A 14,851-nucleotide genomic window follows, 5' to 3' on the forward strand; every position below is an offset into this window, starting at 1 on the left:
CACGGCCTGTTGCAGAGACAATGATACGCCGCGATTTACTCGCGCGAGTACCTAGCAACCAGAAAACCGAGAAATCGATGCCACTTCGAAGGGATTTCACATGTCGAAGTACGTGTACATGTGGGATTCAATTTTGCTAAGCATAATACAATAACGAAACATCTACACAGTAGGAAGAGTAACGGAGCTTTTTAAATTTAAGGAAAAGCGCCATCTATCAAAGCAATATGTTATCTGAAAACAGCATACCGCCCCTACAAAATTCTTTCTCTGATGCTGTTCTCTCTTTTCACATACGTTTGTTATGTAAGATCAACTTTATTTATATTATACATGTGGTATATTTTCCTTATCAAAGTCGAGCTCAGTTAGACTTTTCATAGACATCGAAATTGAATTAGAATTCTAGGTTAGACTTTACAGTGAAGTGTTAATTGATCGTTAAAATCCCTTGTTGAGGCTATCTGCAGTTCTTTGTGAAAGAACAAGAACAAAGAAACGTGTAACGGTCTCGATTTATGTAGCCATATACATTTTATAGTATAACAGAACGTAGTACATAAATACATAGTCCTGGACAGCGGTTAGATCGATCGCAATCACTATACGATTCTTTATTTTCGTTCGCTCGAACTGCGCTCACGGTAACTGATCGCGTCCGATCAGTTAGCGCGACCTTACTATAGGTACAACAATTATTGAGTTAACTTTTCTGAACATAAAAATTCGTCATCGTAAAAATTTTCATATACAATTCCTTTTATATATAAATATGAATGTATATTCCTCTTAATTTTGAATTTAAAATATCTCAGACTGTTGAATTTTTTAACATTGTACTTTGATACTTCTTTATATAGAATTCTTGAAAGCATCGATTTATGTAGAAGAAACTATGTCATTCTGTTCGAAAAAAGATGTAGAGTCCTCTGCGACCCATTTCACCGAAAATAATCTGACAATAATCAGCCAGTTTGTACCATTTAGTCAAACAGAGAACGAAATCGATATCTGCTTTTGGATTTAACACTTCGACAGACATATTCGCATAAGAGCAATTAATGCTTTTTTGTCATGTTACTGGATAGAGTATCACTTTAGTATTGAAGTGATTTTGTTGCTACATTCGTATTAAAAATTAGGACATTGCTAAAAATCAGGCATTGATTTTATTCAAAGATCTTCTAATTTTGAATATTATATTGATGTGAGTGAAATATAGTCAATAAATGGATAAAACTGTAATTGAATATAATTGTTATCTTTCGTAAATAAATATACGATTCCAATTATCTCAAAAACCAAGCCTTATGTGGAAGCATTTTATTGTCGACTTATTTTCTCACGTAATTAGCCCCTGTTCCGTTGTACAAGTTACATGGCACCCCGTATATCATTCAGAATTGTTCATTCGACTGCACGTAGTATTCTGCTTAATTCTCTGTATGACGATCGCGTGAGATCACATATCGATTTTTTATTTGTGCGTTAATTCCCAGTTCTTCGCAATCAACATCCGGATTGTGTCTTAATGACTGTTTCGCGTGCGTAATTTAGTATAACCCTGTTTCGCTGAATGATTCTGTTCGTGTTAAAATGTCTTACTGTTTTTATTGTTTCATATATTCATTCAGTTTGGTTAATTAAACAAGTATTTAATTAACGTTCCTGGCATTCCTTATTTTATACAATTGCTCGTTTGTGAGATAGTAAGCCTCCTGTACACGATACACTTCTGCCTTCGTGAAACGAAGATTAATAGTTTTTTTATTTTAATTATAAAATGCTAATGAAATTTGTAGCGAACTTAGTCTTTGATAAATTGAACTTGACGTTTTATATTGTCCTTATTTCATAAAATACATTTTTATAACGCTTCAGATAACATTTATTTATAATTCATGAGATACCAGAATAATTAACATGATTAAAAGATAGGATTTGTAATTTATTTTTATCTAAATTATCGCATCAGATCGTGGGTTCGCTTATAAAACATTTAGATAATTTTGTTTAAAAAACAGAAATCACGTTTCAAGATCATCGCAAGATCAAATGTGCAGGATTCTCATTTGATACAAAATATTTTTTGTTTAAAACATTTTCTCATATCACTCATTGTTTTGAAATATTTGACTGGTAATAAGCAAAACGAATTGTGTATAATCTGAAAAGTAATTGCATTGAGTTTAAAAGAATAATGTACTGCTTTAATTAAGGGTATACAATTTGATCGTATCACGGTTATAAAATCCTATTCTGTACTTCGCAAAACACATGAACTGCTCACAGTAATGTACATTATAGACAGCACACAACCTCGAAAAAGAATTCAAAGAAAATAGAACAATATATTTATTTATATTTCAGTGTCTGTGAGTGGCCACCGCGGTGACGATGTAAAACGTTTGTAAAAAATAAATGGTTGTAGCAAACAATCCTAAAATTCTACAGTTCGTAAACTCTTTTGCGTACGTGATTTTCAAAACCAATAAATTACGTTTATAAAAGTGAAAATACCGTTTTATTTACAGAACGAACGTCGGCCAATTTGAAAAGCAGAACGTGCTAATCCTATTTAAACGAAATTTACGATCTACAAAATGGTGCGCAATAAAACGAAGAAATTAACCTTTCTAGTACTGTGAATGCGTATGATATCTTACGAAAAATATTGTAAAATTTGTTAAGAAAACGGTATTTTATAGACGAATATAAGGCAAGTAGCAGTGAGGCGTCAAATAAGATGTTTGAATTATTGCTTCATTGACGTGACCTGCTCGATTAATGTCTGCAGTAGCTCTCACATCTTCACATTTTATGTTATATTTGTGGTAGCAGTTACTATTCTATTTTTGAAGCGATTTCCTATTGTGCAGTTCACGTTAAAAATTTAGAAGTTTTGATTCTGTGTTAATATATTATCTGAAATATAAAAAATAAAGTAACAAAGATACAAGCTATAAGTAAATAATATTTATTATTTACTGTATAAAATTGTAAATGTACAAGACATTTACCTTTATTTTTCATATTTTTGTTATTTGTTACTAAAGTATTTATAACGTGGATATTTATATGGCATTCGTATTTTAATTTACAGAATAAATATTGCAACATAAGCTTACAGTATCTATACTTTTTATAACATTGTAATAGTACTACTATTGCGTATTAAATGACTATTAAAAAAATTTTAATAGATCTTAAAAATTGCTGCTTGCATAATATTTAGAATTTAGCTAAATATTTATCTAAAAAATTAACACCGGCAAAAGATATCGAATGAATACATTTGAATTTTCGCGCCAAGACGGTCACCTGTGGCGCCATTTTCAAACGATGATGAACGCCTAACAAATCACGGATAAAGATCAATATTACATAAAAATAAACTGACAAATACACTATAAAACTATACTGTTGCATTCACAAACTTAAAACTAAAATTTTTAAGAATTATTCTTCAATTATTATTAGAATATACAAAGAAGCGGACAATTCAGCGTCCATTAAAATAAAGTTTAGTCTTAATTTATTGAAGGAACGTTTCGAATCAATTTACAATGTTGTCAAGATCAAACTCTCTTAATTTCATAAGAAAAATTGCCGTAAAAAAAGATTATTGATAGTCACGGCGAGCACAGTATCTTGGATGGCCAGCCATCATGAAACTCGAGCGAGATCATAACGATGCTGGTCCTCTTAAAAATGATCATCGGTCCTGTCAGCCGAGGTGGTACGAAATCGGAGGTTCGTTCGCTTTTTGTCGATGAATGGGACAAGGATCAACACGTACGGTAGCCGGTAATACTCGATGTTACGAACGCTCGGTAGAGTGGCAAGCTGTCAGCCCGCCGCCGTGCTGTCACTCTCCTGTCTGGTTGCTGTCTATCTGTCATTCACTCGCTCAACCCACTCATTCGGGCAACCCATCTACTCGGACGTTTTTTCGCCTTCTCTCCTCTCTCTCTTTCTCTCTGTCTCTCTCTTTTTAATCTCTCTTTTTCGTGACTGATGTTCAAACCCGTTGGCCCCGTTACAACGACGTCAGCACGCATCTGCCAGTAAAAATATATTCTTTTTTTTTCGATTCACGATGTCCTGCGAAACATTCGTTCCAGATGCTCGATACGTCCACGGTGGTCCGGGAATTGTTTTCGCTACTTTAATGATCATGTTGTGTTAATTTATGCGTAACAACCGTCTGAAAGTTACTGCGATAAAAATGGCTGAATTTTTATAGCTGTGTAGGATAGGATTAAATAATTTTGACAGTAATTTTTTGTTTGGATGAATTATTGCGGATTGGAAATATTTTATTGTGAATAAAGTGATCGGAAATATTTCATTCGAGGTTTGCTGAAGTAATTCATATGTACATAACCTATCTTGTAGAATGTTTGATTTTTAAAAAATTGTTTTGGACTCCTATTTTAGAGAGATGGATCAGTAATATCTAAGGAAGAAAAATATTTTATTTAAATTATAAGAGCAATTAATTAATTTGACGAAGAAAGAAATTAATTTTCGATTTCGCAAGAATGTATGTAATTTCAATTTTGATGTAATCTGATACTCGTCGATTAAGTTAATTAAATGTAAAGGAAAGTGAGCATTTGTCGTTCTATCTAGTAGAAAGAAATATGAAAAGCCTGCGACGTGGTACGTTGCGCGGTGATATATAGAATTCTCGACCCCTTACAGACGAACTGAGCATAAATCACATGGATTTACAGTCCCCAGTTAAAAAGGGTAACGCAATATTTATAGTCATCTCGTGCAGTTACATGTAACAAATTGAACTTTTATATAAACGTGTATACGATGCCTCTACTGGCAAGCACAGATTTTAATTATCGATATCGATTTATTGGCAATACATATTAATGCAGCAGCGAGCTACCTCACGTACCGGTGTTTATTCATATTGATGGAACCAGATTGAAACATAAACCGGATATGCAAACTACAGGTTCAATCGTTCGATATTTTACGATACAAAAAGGGGACAATTGTATAATTGACACAAAAATTGTTATTCTGTCCTTTTCGCCTTTCATTCGACGTTGAATTATTGCGAGATAAACGAACGAACCGGACATCGTTAATCGATGTGTTTGCGCGCTTGCAAATTAGATTATATTAACATTTATTAATGTTTTCTATCGTTCATTAATGCTTTCTTATTAGATTTAACACTTTGAATACCGCTTACATCTCGAATATGTTAAAACATAACGTTTATTTCGTTATAACTATAATTTGCATTTGTTAGCAATTTTTTGTTGTATAATTATTAATGATTCATCAGATTATAAAAATGTGAGAATAGCGGGTAAAAAAGCCTTGAATATTTTACTATTCTTTCAAATCACTATAGGATCTATACTGGAGGACAAAAGTATTCGTACACTTGAAATATAGAAATAAAAGCAATATTTTTTATATTATTAATACTTTCTATATTAATAATAATACATAAAATGACGGGTAAACATTTATATTTAAATATTTTAAAAGAAAATTTACAAGATAGTGCAGATGAATTAGAATGAATTAGATTTATGAATTAGATGAATTTTATTTTCAGCAAGACTATGACGCGAAAAATACAGCCTATATGCATAGTGCGTGAGTGGTTGTTAATACCAATACTCCCCACATGTTAGCAACTCCGCCACAATTGCTTGACTTAAATCCTATCGAACATGTATGGGCGAAACTAGAAAAAAATGTGCGAAAACATGATATAACGTCGAAAGAACACTTGAAAGAAATATTAAAAAGAGAATGGTGTAATATAGAACCTGACTTCGTTAAAAGTTTGGTGTTGTCAATGTCCGATATATTACGTGAAGTGATTCGCCGGAAGGGTTATCATACAAACTATTAATTTATAAAATTCCTGCTAAAATAATTGTAGCAATAATTAAGTGTACAAATACTTTTGTCCCAGCGACTTCTTGCAGTCTTGTGAATTTCAAGTCATTTCAAGTTACTACGTGATGTTATTGCCTTCGGTTTTGGGTCATTTGTTGCTGTAAGTGTAATGTTTAATATACAGCTATATATGATTAAATATACTCAATAATATTGAAAATATTGTTCTTTTTATCTCTCTATTTCAACTTTTATTCTCCACTGTTATTCTGAATATTAAAATGTTATTCTTATAAGCAGTTATTCAAGAAACCTGTACCTCGTCTATTTTCTTGATACGAAAATTTGCACTTGGGAACATGAACTAAAAAATAAACTATTACTTTAACTTTGCATATATAATCAAGTATTCTCCCATTAATGTCTCATAACCTATCATCTTTCTTTAACAAGTAGCGAAGATTTTTGCAAAAGTTCTTTCTCCAAATCGCCAGGAGCGTCTAAAATGATTACAAACCGGTCTAAATATAAAATCCGGAAACAGAACATCGAATTTTGTATAATCGTTTTCAAAAGAATTCAGCGAACGAAGTAAAGCGTTTACGAGAAACTATGTATTACTGTCAAAAGTAAACTAAAGTAAGGTGTACTTATAGCTGCAAATTAAGTATAATTCCGTCGGTCGTAACAACATAACAACGGGCCGATACACAACTATTCAACGTAATTATTAGGACTCGGAACATTGTACTACGTTTTTAAAATTGCGCTTAAATTACAGTCATGTAACATTTGACGGATATCATTTGGTTGTATGGTGTCGAACACATTCACGAATGCGAGAGAACATACGCGATGTCGATGAAAATTTAATACGTTTTTCATGATTACCAGTTAAGTGCAAAGCTATTTAGCAAGTTTTATTATTATGTTTAATTATTATCGTTATGTACGATAATAGCCGTCATCAAAAACTTCTTTTCATTTCGTAATTTTGTTGTGAAACAGTTCATCTGCGTTTATGAAACATTTATGTAATTATTATATTCCGATGAAACGTCATTCGATCTAATCGGTATCGTGATTATGGTCATTAGGACTATAAGGAAGCGGAAGTACATGAAAATTACCGAGATTTCTATCTACTTTTTCGTTTTAATTGAATTTTCAACCACAAAAAATATTATTAAGATATAGATTGCAACTGATGCCGTGCAATCGCAATGCGAAACCCACTTTACAATTTTATCTTTTTAGTTGTTTTATTTTAATTAATAGTAAATTAGTAAACGGTAAACGGTTCTAGAAACAAATATTTATAATTCATATCGTTTGTAAAATAAAACAGTGAATTCTGAATAAAATGCAGATAACATCTGTTTGCACAATTCTGTAAAACAAATTTAATATAATTCAATTATCACAAAATCTTTTCTGAAGAAACATCCTATAGAGAAACTGCTCTATAATATCTTTAAAAAATTCAGCTTCTTAAATTTGCTTATAACAGTTTCAAACCTAAATTTCAAAATTTCTTATTATTCTTTATTTCTTATAAAATCAATCTTATTGAGTTCTCAAAAATTAAGCAAAACATTTTAATAATAAATGTTGACGAAATTGCCATTGTTTTGTATACATAAGTTTGCATAAAAGTTCATAAATAACCCATTTATAAATATTCACAAAATTATAATTTTATTGTACGTACAAAATTGCATAAATGTTCATAAATATCTCAACTGTAAATGTTCACAGAAATAACATCGTATCTCACATACAAAATTGTACAAACATTCCTAAAGAAATTACAAGTATTCACGGACTTTCTCAATAGTATAAAAACCAGTGTTAACAATACAGATTTTGACAGTATTAACAATATAGATTATCGTAACATTGAGATTCTATACATCGTAAAGGAACAGCCTGACGTGTTTTCAATTCGTAGAACGTACAGCGGAGTAATAATTCAAATTGAAAAAAGGCCGAGCGTTATGCAGATTGATCGTCAGCTCGGAAAGCAAGGAAATGAGAGTGCAGAGGAAGCAGCAAAATAAACGTAACAGCGTACGAGTAACGAGAGAGGCAAAGTGGCTGTCTCCCCGCCATAATGCCCCTCCCTTTAAACCCCTTCCTTTACCCCTTCCTTCTTCTCCTCACCTGGCAGGTGAGCAACGAGTCCGTGGCGCGGGTTACCATTATGTCTACAGCCTTGAATTAAAATGCCATATAATGACACAGCTAGGCAGACTGTATAATTTATGTCCATAAAAATAAAATTATAATTACAGAGGTGCGGACTGCGAAAAGACGGTAATAATATGGCTGCCCGCTGTGATCGTTGCGTGTTCCGCGCGTGTATTTCGCGTTGCTCGTAGATGCTCCGTCATTATTGTTGTTATTATTATCATTGTTGTTATCTTGTTGGTGTCGCATACTGACAATGACGCGCACCATACTGGATAACGGTGTTTTTGTTTCTCGGTTAAATGTTCGGTATGAAGTTTTATGTATAACGTACACGGTTGCTCCAATATCACTCATCGATGAATTGTCAATAACTTATAAATATTTATTACTCGTTTTGACGATATTAACGATAAATGCCCGAAAGCCATTCTTTTTTAAATTTGTACAATAAAATGTAGCAGCAAGTTCGACAATTTTATCGTATTTGTTAATAATTGATAGATGTTAATATCACTTACGGCTGAAATAACGATACCGAAACCGATATCTAATTTTTTACACTATTGGACATTGTATCGGATTTGTTCAAAATATAATTTAAATTTGTACATTAAAAAATTTCGCAAAATTCGTTGACAAGTGTCTAAGTTCTAACGAAATTTTACAAATGGAAAACAGTAAGATTAGAAATTTAATTTTTACAAAATACGAAAGTCTTTAAGTACAGAATACCCTGTTAACATAGAATCCCTCTTAACTCAAGTATCTCGTTTTTTCAACGCTAACATTAATATACAGGCTGTCTCACAGTATAGGTCCCTGAAATGGAGGGGGTAGCTGACGTCGAAAAACACGGACCAATCAGAGCGCGAGGATTACGCGCGCTCAGCCACTAGGTTCGAAGCTGTCGCTCTCGCGTCTGCGCATGCGTAATCCTCGCGCTCTAATTGGTCCGTGTTTTTCCTTAATAATTCACAAACAAAACTTCAATCCCCAATTTTGCAAAGGGAAATTTTATTCAAAATCACGTCAGCTACCCTCCATTTCAGGGACCTACACTAATTGTGAGACACCCTGTAGAACGAAATAAGTACAGGACTATTCAAAAGCATTGCGTATCTCGAATACGCATAATCTTCAAATGTTTTCAAATGTGAAAGGTATATTTTAACAGACATTTTAAAAATGTCAAAGGCACATAGGCATTTTTAAAATATCAAAGGTGTATTTTAACATTTTTTATCAATATTTACCCTGTTAATACCAAAATGTTAAATCGTGTCTTTAAAATGGTTTCTTCCCGAACAACTCATTACGTAAAGTAGAAATTGACTAATAATTCTCTAAGCGATGATTTATAGTACAATTAGGAATAATTCTTCTTTTTATTCAATTACTTAATGTCGCATTAAATTCCGATTAATCATTCAGTCCGAGATAAAATGTAATTTGCAGAAGAGTTAACAGTCTGAATGATAATTTGGATGACAACGCAAATTACGTTTTATTATTCATGACAGGACTGCAGATGCGTCTAATTTGTTTATATGATATCGCATTAACCTTCGAGTACAAATGTTAATCATTTTCATCGGAAAAAACATTAACTAAAAAGGTGGAAATATTTTTATTTATTTACTCTTTTAATCCACATTGACCTATTCAGTATAATTTGCAAGTTTAACCTAAACGGAGATGCGAAGCAAACTTTAAGTATTAACAGATTTTTTAGCTTAAATTGGAGAATTAATCTCCATATTTTTTTGTCAAGAGATAATTTCAAAATCTGTATTAATGACTAAACTTTCACCAATCCGTGCGAACGCACAAATGAAACGCAAGGTGGGCCAAAATTGTAGACACCATTATTTATCAACATTTCATAAACGGAATTGGACGTTGAGCGTAATTTCATAATATCCAGCGAAATGAGGAATATTCGAAGAATGCGAAAGAAGATTATAAGAATAAGTAGGATCGGCCGTCAGCTTAACGTCGAGATCTTAAACTGCGCTGAACGATTGCAAGGGCAAGGAAAATTAATAAATGTGCCAGAAAAATTAATGGCGCCGAAAACTCCGCTTCGACGACATTAATCTTACCTGGCAAAGTGGCAACGGGTTTTCCAAGACGCGCACAGAAAGAAATCGTTTCAGCTCCGTTTCTCACCGTCCGTTCGTAGTGCAAATCGTCATGAGACTCTGAAACGCGAACGGAAAGGCGATGTGAGATCGCGTTGATGAATGCCCCCATTACACGAACACCGCTAGTTACTCCTCGGAGATAAACCGCCTTCATTACTCACTTTCTGGCGTGACCTTATTCCCCTCTATAGTTTCTCTCTCTCACACACACACAGACACGCGAGAACGTGTACACAGTTACACACTGTTTCTCACTCTCTCGTTTACGATCTACCTTTCTCTCTCTTGCATCTGTCTCCTTCTCACCTGCACCTATTAACTTAATGCGAATTAATAACACCGGATTTTTTAGTCGACATGCTATTTTCTTATAACAATATGGGTGTTTTGCTAGGTGATCAATTTTCATCGAATAGAGTATGCGGGTCTGTAAAATGTGCGATTTTTATTTTGATGTAAGTTCGCAACGGAATAGTCAGGGCCGAGTTAAGGTTTAGGTAGGCCCTTCGAACATTTGGAGGTTATTTTGTAGATCTGGGGATTTGGAGATTTGAGGGTTTGTGTATTGGGAAGGAAGGAATTCAGGGAATTTGAATATTTAAGGGTGGAGGATTGAGGGGGTTGAAAATTTCAGAAGGTAGGAGTTTGGTGGATTGAGAATGTAGGAGTTTGAGAATTTGGAATTCGGAAATTTGGGGATTTGGGAATTTTAGGAATATAGAAATTTTAAAAATTTCGGAATTTTGAGAAATTAGAAAATTGGGAAATTAGGGTAATTAGGGAAATTGGAAAGTTGGGAATATTATAATTTGGGAATTTGGGAAATTGGAAAATTGGAAATTTGGGATATTGTGAATTTGAGTATTTGGGAATTTAGAAATTTTAGGAAATTGCAAAATTGGGAAATTGGGAAATTGTGAAATTGGGAATTTGGGATATGGGATATTGGGATATTAGGAATTTGAGTATTTGGGAATTTAGGAATTTTAGAAAATTGCATAATTGGGAATTTGGGAAATTGGAAAATTGAGAAATTGGAAAATTAGGAAATTGGGAAATTGGAAAATTGGGCAATTGGAAATTGGGAATTTGGGAAATTGGAAATTTGGGATATTGGGAATTTGAGTATTTGGGAATTTTAGAAAATTGCAAAATTGGGAATTTGGGAAATTGAGAAATTGGAAATTTGGAATTTGGGATATTGGGAATTTAAGAATTTTGGGAAATTGAAAAATTAGAAAATTGGGAATTTGGGAATTTGGGAAATTGGAAATTCGAGAATTCGAGAATTTGAGAATTTTTAAATAGAGAATTTCAAAAATTATTAAATCTAAAAATCTCCCAATTTGAAAACCTATAAACTTGAACATTAAATTTTAAAAACTTGAGAATTCAAAATTTTAGAACCCCTTTCGTCAATTGCAAATTCGCAACATAAAAATTTGAAGAATTTCCAAACCAATTATGATTAGCTTCTCATAGTTTTACATGATGTTCCCGCTTCCTGTGTGTTTATGACATTTACGTTGCAATAATTCGCAGTTAATTATAAGACATTTCTCGTTTCAGAATACATGCGTTACACGTACAAGTTAGCTTTGGTAATAGTCCAGGTAATTAAACTGTAACGACCGCAACGGTTACAGTAATTTAAAAATGTAGTGTTTAAATTAACTGCAAATACATCTCTGTGCAATTAGAAAGAAACTTTGTTTTACTATCCAATCAAAAGTGAAGAATAATTTCTGTGATACATATGTATACGTATGATAATGAATACGTTAAGCAAGATAGTACCTATAAATATTATAACAAGTTTTGAATGCGTGAAGTTTAATCCGTCGTGAAAGTTATAGTGTGTCTAGTGTTCACCATTAGACGGTGCACACGGAATCAGAATTCTCACATTAGAATTTTCATTCGCTAAATAATCATTCATGTATACAGAACTTATAATCTAAGGACAAGTATTCTCAGATCTAAAACATGGGTTTTCAACGTAAATTTACTGATGTATCCTCCATTATGCCTTGAAAACCTTAAAACATAGCTGCCTTAAAGTATCTGATATACCTAGTATTTGTATTCCTAGAATTAATATCTAAATCTCTGAGTCACAGTGTATTAAGTACACTTTTAATGAAAAAATATACCTTGTATGATTTTTACGTGATAAAAAATATCTCCTTCTAAGTCGTTTAGTTTTTAATATAATTATGTGAAAGTTATTTTAAATTGGTATTTTGTTCCAAGGTTTTTACCTCTTTTATTTTTTTATATCAAATTTAAGAGACATGACTTATAAATAATTAAATACGATTAATACTCTGGTTAAGATTCAGGTATTCTGCACAAAATGGTGACTCAGTATACAGAAATCTGTGGACAAAGGATCATCAAATGAAGCGCCGTTCTGAATATTTATAACTTTAAATCATACTCGTACGTGAAATTTCCTGACATCTGAATGCACTATAGTTCACCATAGAATAAATCGCAGCGATATTAGAAAGGGTAACTAGAAGAAAATACCTAATTTATCCACCTCAGATTTTCTTGCTTTCTCTTTTGATATATTCTTGTATAACATTGTAAGGTGCTAAGATCAAGGCTATCTAATCTCTTAGACGATACTAATTCAAATAACGGAATATTAAATATTATTTCATTACAATTGCATAACATCATAAATACATTATTTTTATTTCAATCTGCCATGCTACCTTTCAACAAAAACAGGTTATTTCGTATTGAGTACAGTAAGTAGACAAATTATTAAATTCAAGAGATTTTTAAAAATATGTGACAGTATTAATTTAACAATGATATACTTTATCTTCAATATGTAGTAATACTTGGAATATTAAAAGGCAGGTGTGGTAATTGTATGTTAAGTGTTTTATATTTGAGGCCTCGGTGATTGAACCAAACCTTGACTTCGATTTAAACGACGTACTTCGTAGGCATTCGATTTTTATGAATTTATGGTCAAAATGTCAGAATATTAAATAACTGTAATTTTTGCATAATGTAGTGTTCGACTTATGTTGAAGTACTCAGTTTATATTTTTAGTTATATGTATTTCTACTAAAAAATAATTGTTACCATACGTGTAATGTAAATGCACATTTGAAATTATATTGTAAAAATGATACATTATAACAAAACATACTATGTACTGTATTGTAAATTATATTATATTGTATTATTCTATACTATAATACATTATACTATACTGTATTATATTGTACTAAATTATATTACTTATTATTATAATATATTATATTCTAAAAATAACACATTATAACAAAGTACACAACATATTATATTCATATGTATATTATGGCATTATCCACTGTAATTGAAAATATTAAATAAAATGTGACTTTGACTCTTTGTTGACGAAGTCTACGATGCTTTTTCCTTCGAACATATCATTCATTTGTGAGACAACCTGTATAATCCCAATACGAAAGCGCACATGTCAAGGGGTGGTAAACTCTTAACAGATTGGATCGTTTGTCTTCAAGTTAGGAGCTGCGTTACGTTAGATACGTATTAATGTGATACTGCAACTATCAGTGATAAATAGACGCCTTTCACTTTGTGTTCATGGAGAATTGAACATTTTTTATGTCTGTCTTATGTAATGATTATTAAAAAGATCCTTTAGAATTCATTAATGAAATATATGGATATTAATAAGTATTTAAATAAAAATAGCTCAATATTTTCAGGAAACTTTTACTTTGATTTGAGTGATTAGTTTAATTTCAGTAAATTTTAGAACACGACACCAAATTATTTAAAATTGATTTATTTGAATTCTGCACACCAATTATTTCTTTCTATTATTTTCAAAATAAAAATGAGCTGAAATCATGCAGCTAATAAAGTATGAAAGTAAGTAAATGAAGAAATAAATAAATCTGGTGTTACACAACCTTTAAAACTGAAAACTTTTTAGCTACTTATGTCAATGCATGTCTTCGCGAAAGCCATCGCGTACACACCTTTTTCATGTTTCCTCTGACGCATATTCGCATAAATTTAATAGCTGATGATTACAGCGATATCTTAATATAAATTTTCTGAAAGTATACACATCCGAAAGGAGTACAAGATTATTGAGTGCGTTGGGCATTTAAGACCGAACCATCTGGTTCGATCAGTTAACCGATGAAAAATATTATTTCCTCCAATTTGAAATGAGTTGCAACATTTGTATATTTTTCTTTTGCTAATTGACAGCATTTATTTATCTTACCCGCAATTTCGTGTAATTAGGCGCGAACTTGTCACGTAACTTTATTCCAGCATCGTGTGTTATTTTAACGGAAAGTGTTCGAAGTAATGTTTCAAAATTTCACCTGCTGTATTTTTATATTTTATTATGTAATTAACGTAAATTTTAAAATAAGAAAAATCCATAATGAAAGAGCAATTTAAGTTGAAGTATTTTTGAAACACACTGTACAGTTCGTAAATTCAGTTTACATCAAATAGAGCATAGTTATTAAATTTTCAACGAATTTATCTTTGAAACATCCACAAAATGTAACAATTATTTTAGGATAAATACAGAGTATGTCGAAAAAGTAACAGAATTTGACCATTTTCAAATAATCTT

The 14,851-nt window shown here is 31.9% G+C and overlaps 1 protein-coding gene and 1 long non-coding RNA gene across 15 annotated transcripts in view; one reads left to right on the forward strand and one right to left on the reverse strand.

Moving 5' to 3' along the window:
* LOC143265055 (uncharacterized) overlaps positions 1–2,131 on the forward strand; it is a 50,752-nt gene extending 48,621 nt beyond the window's left edge. Inside the window, exon 3 of the long non-coding RNA XR_013039166.1 lies at positions 16–2,131. This is a non-coding gene — a long non-coding RNA (uncharacterized LOC143265055). The remainder of the gene's footprint in view (positions 1–15) is intronic.
* The window catches only part of LOC105661785 (uncharacterized), a 351,630-nt gene that overhangs the window by 236,146 nt on the left and 100,633 nt on the right, over positions 1–14,851 (reverse strand). The window lies entirely within an intron of this gene.

This window comes from Megachile rotundata, chromosome 1 (genome assembly GCF_050947335.1).
Source record: "Megachile rotundata isolate GNS110a chromosome 1, iyMegRotu1, whole genome shotgun sequence".
NCBI classification, from domain to species: Eukaryota; Metazoa; Arthropoda; class Insecta; order Hymenoptera; family Megachilidae; genus Megachile; species Megachile rotundata.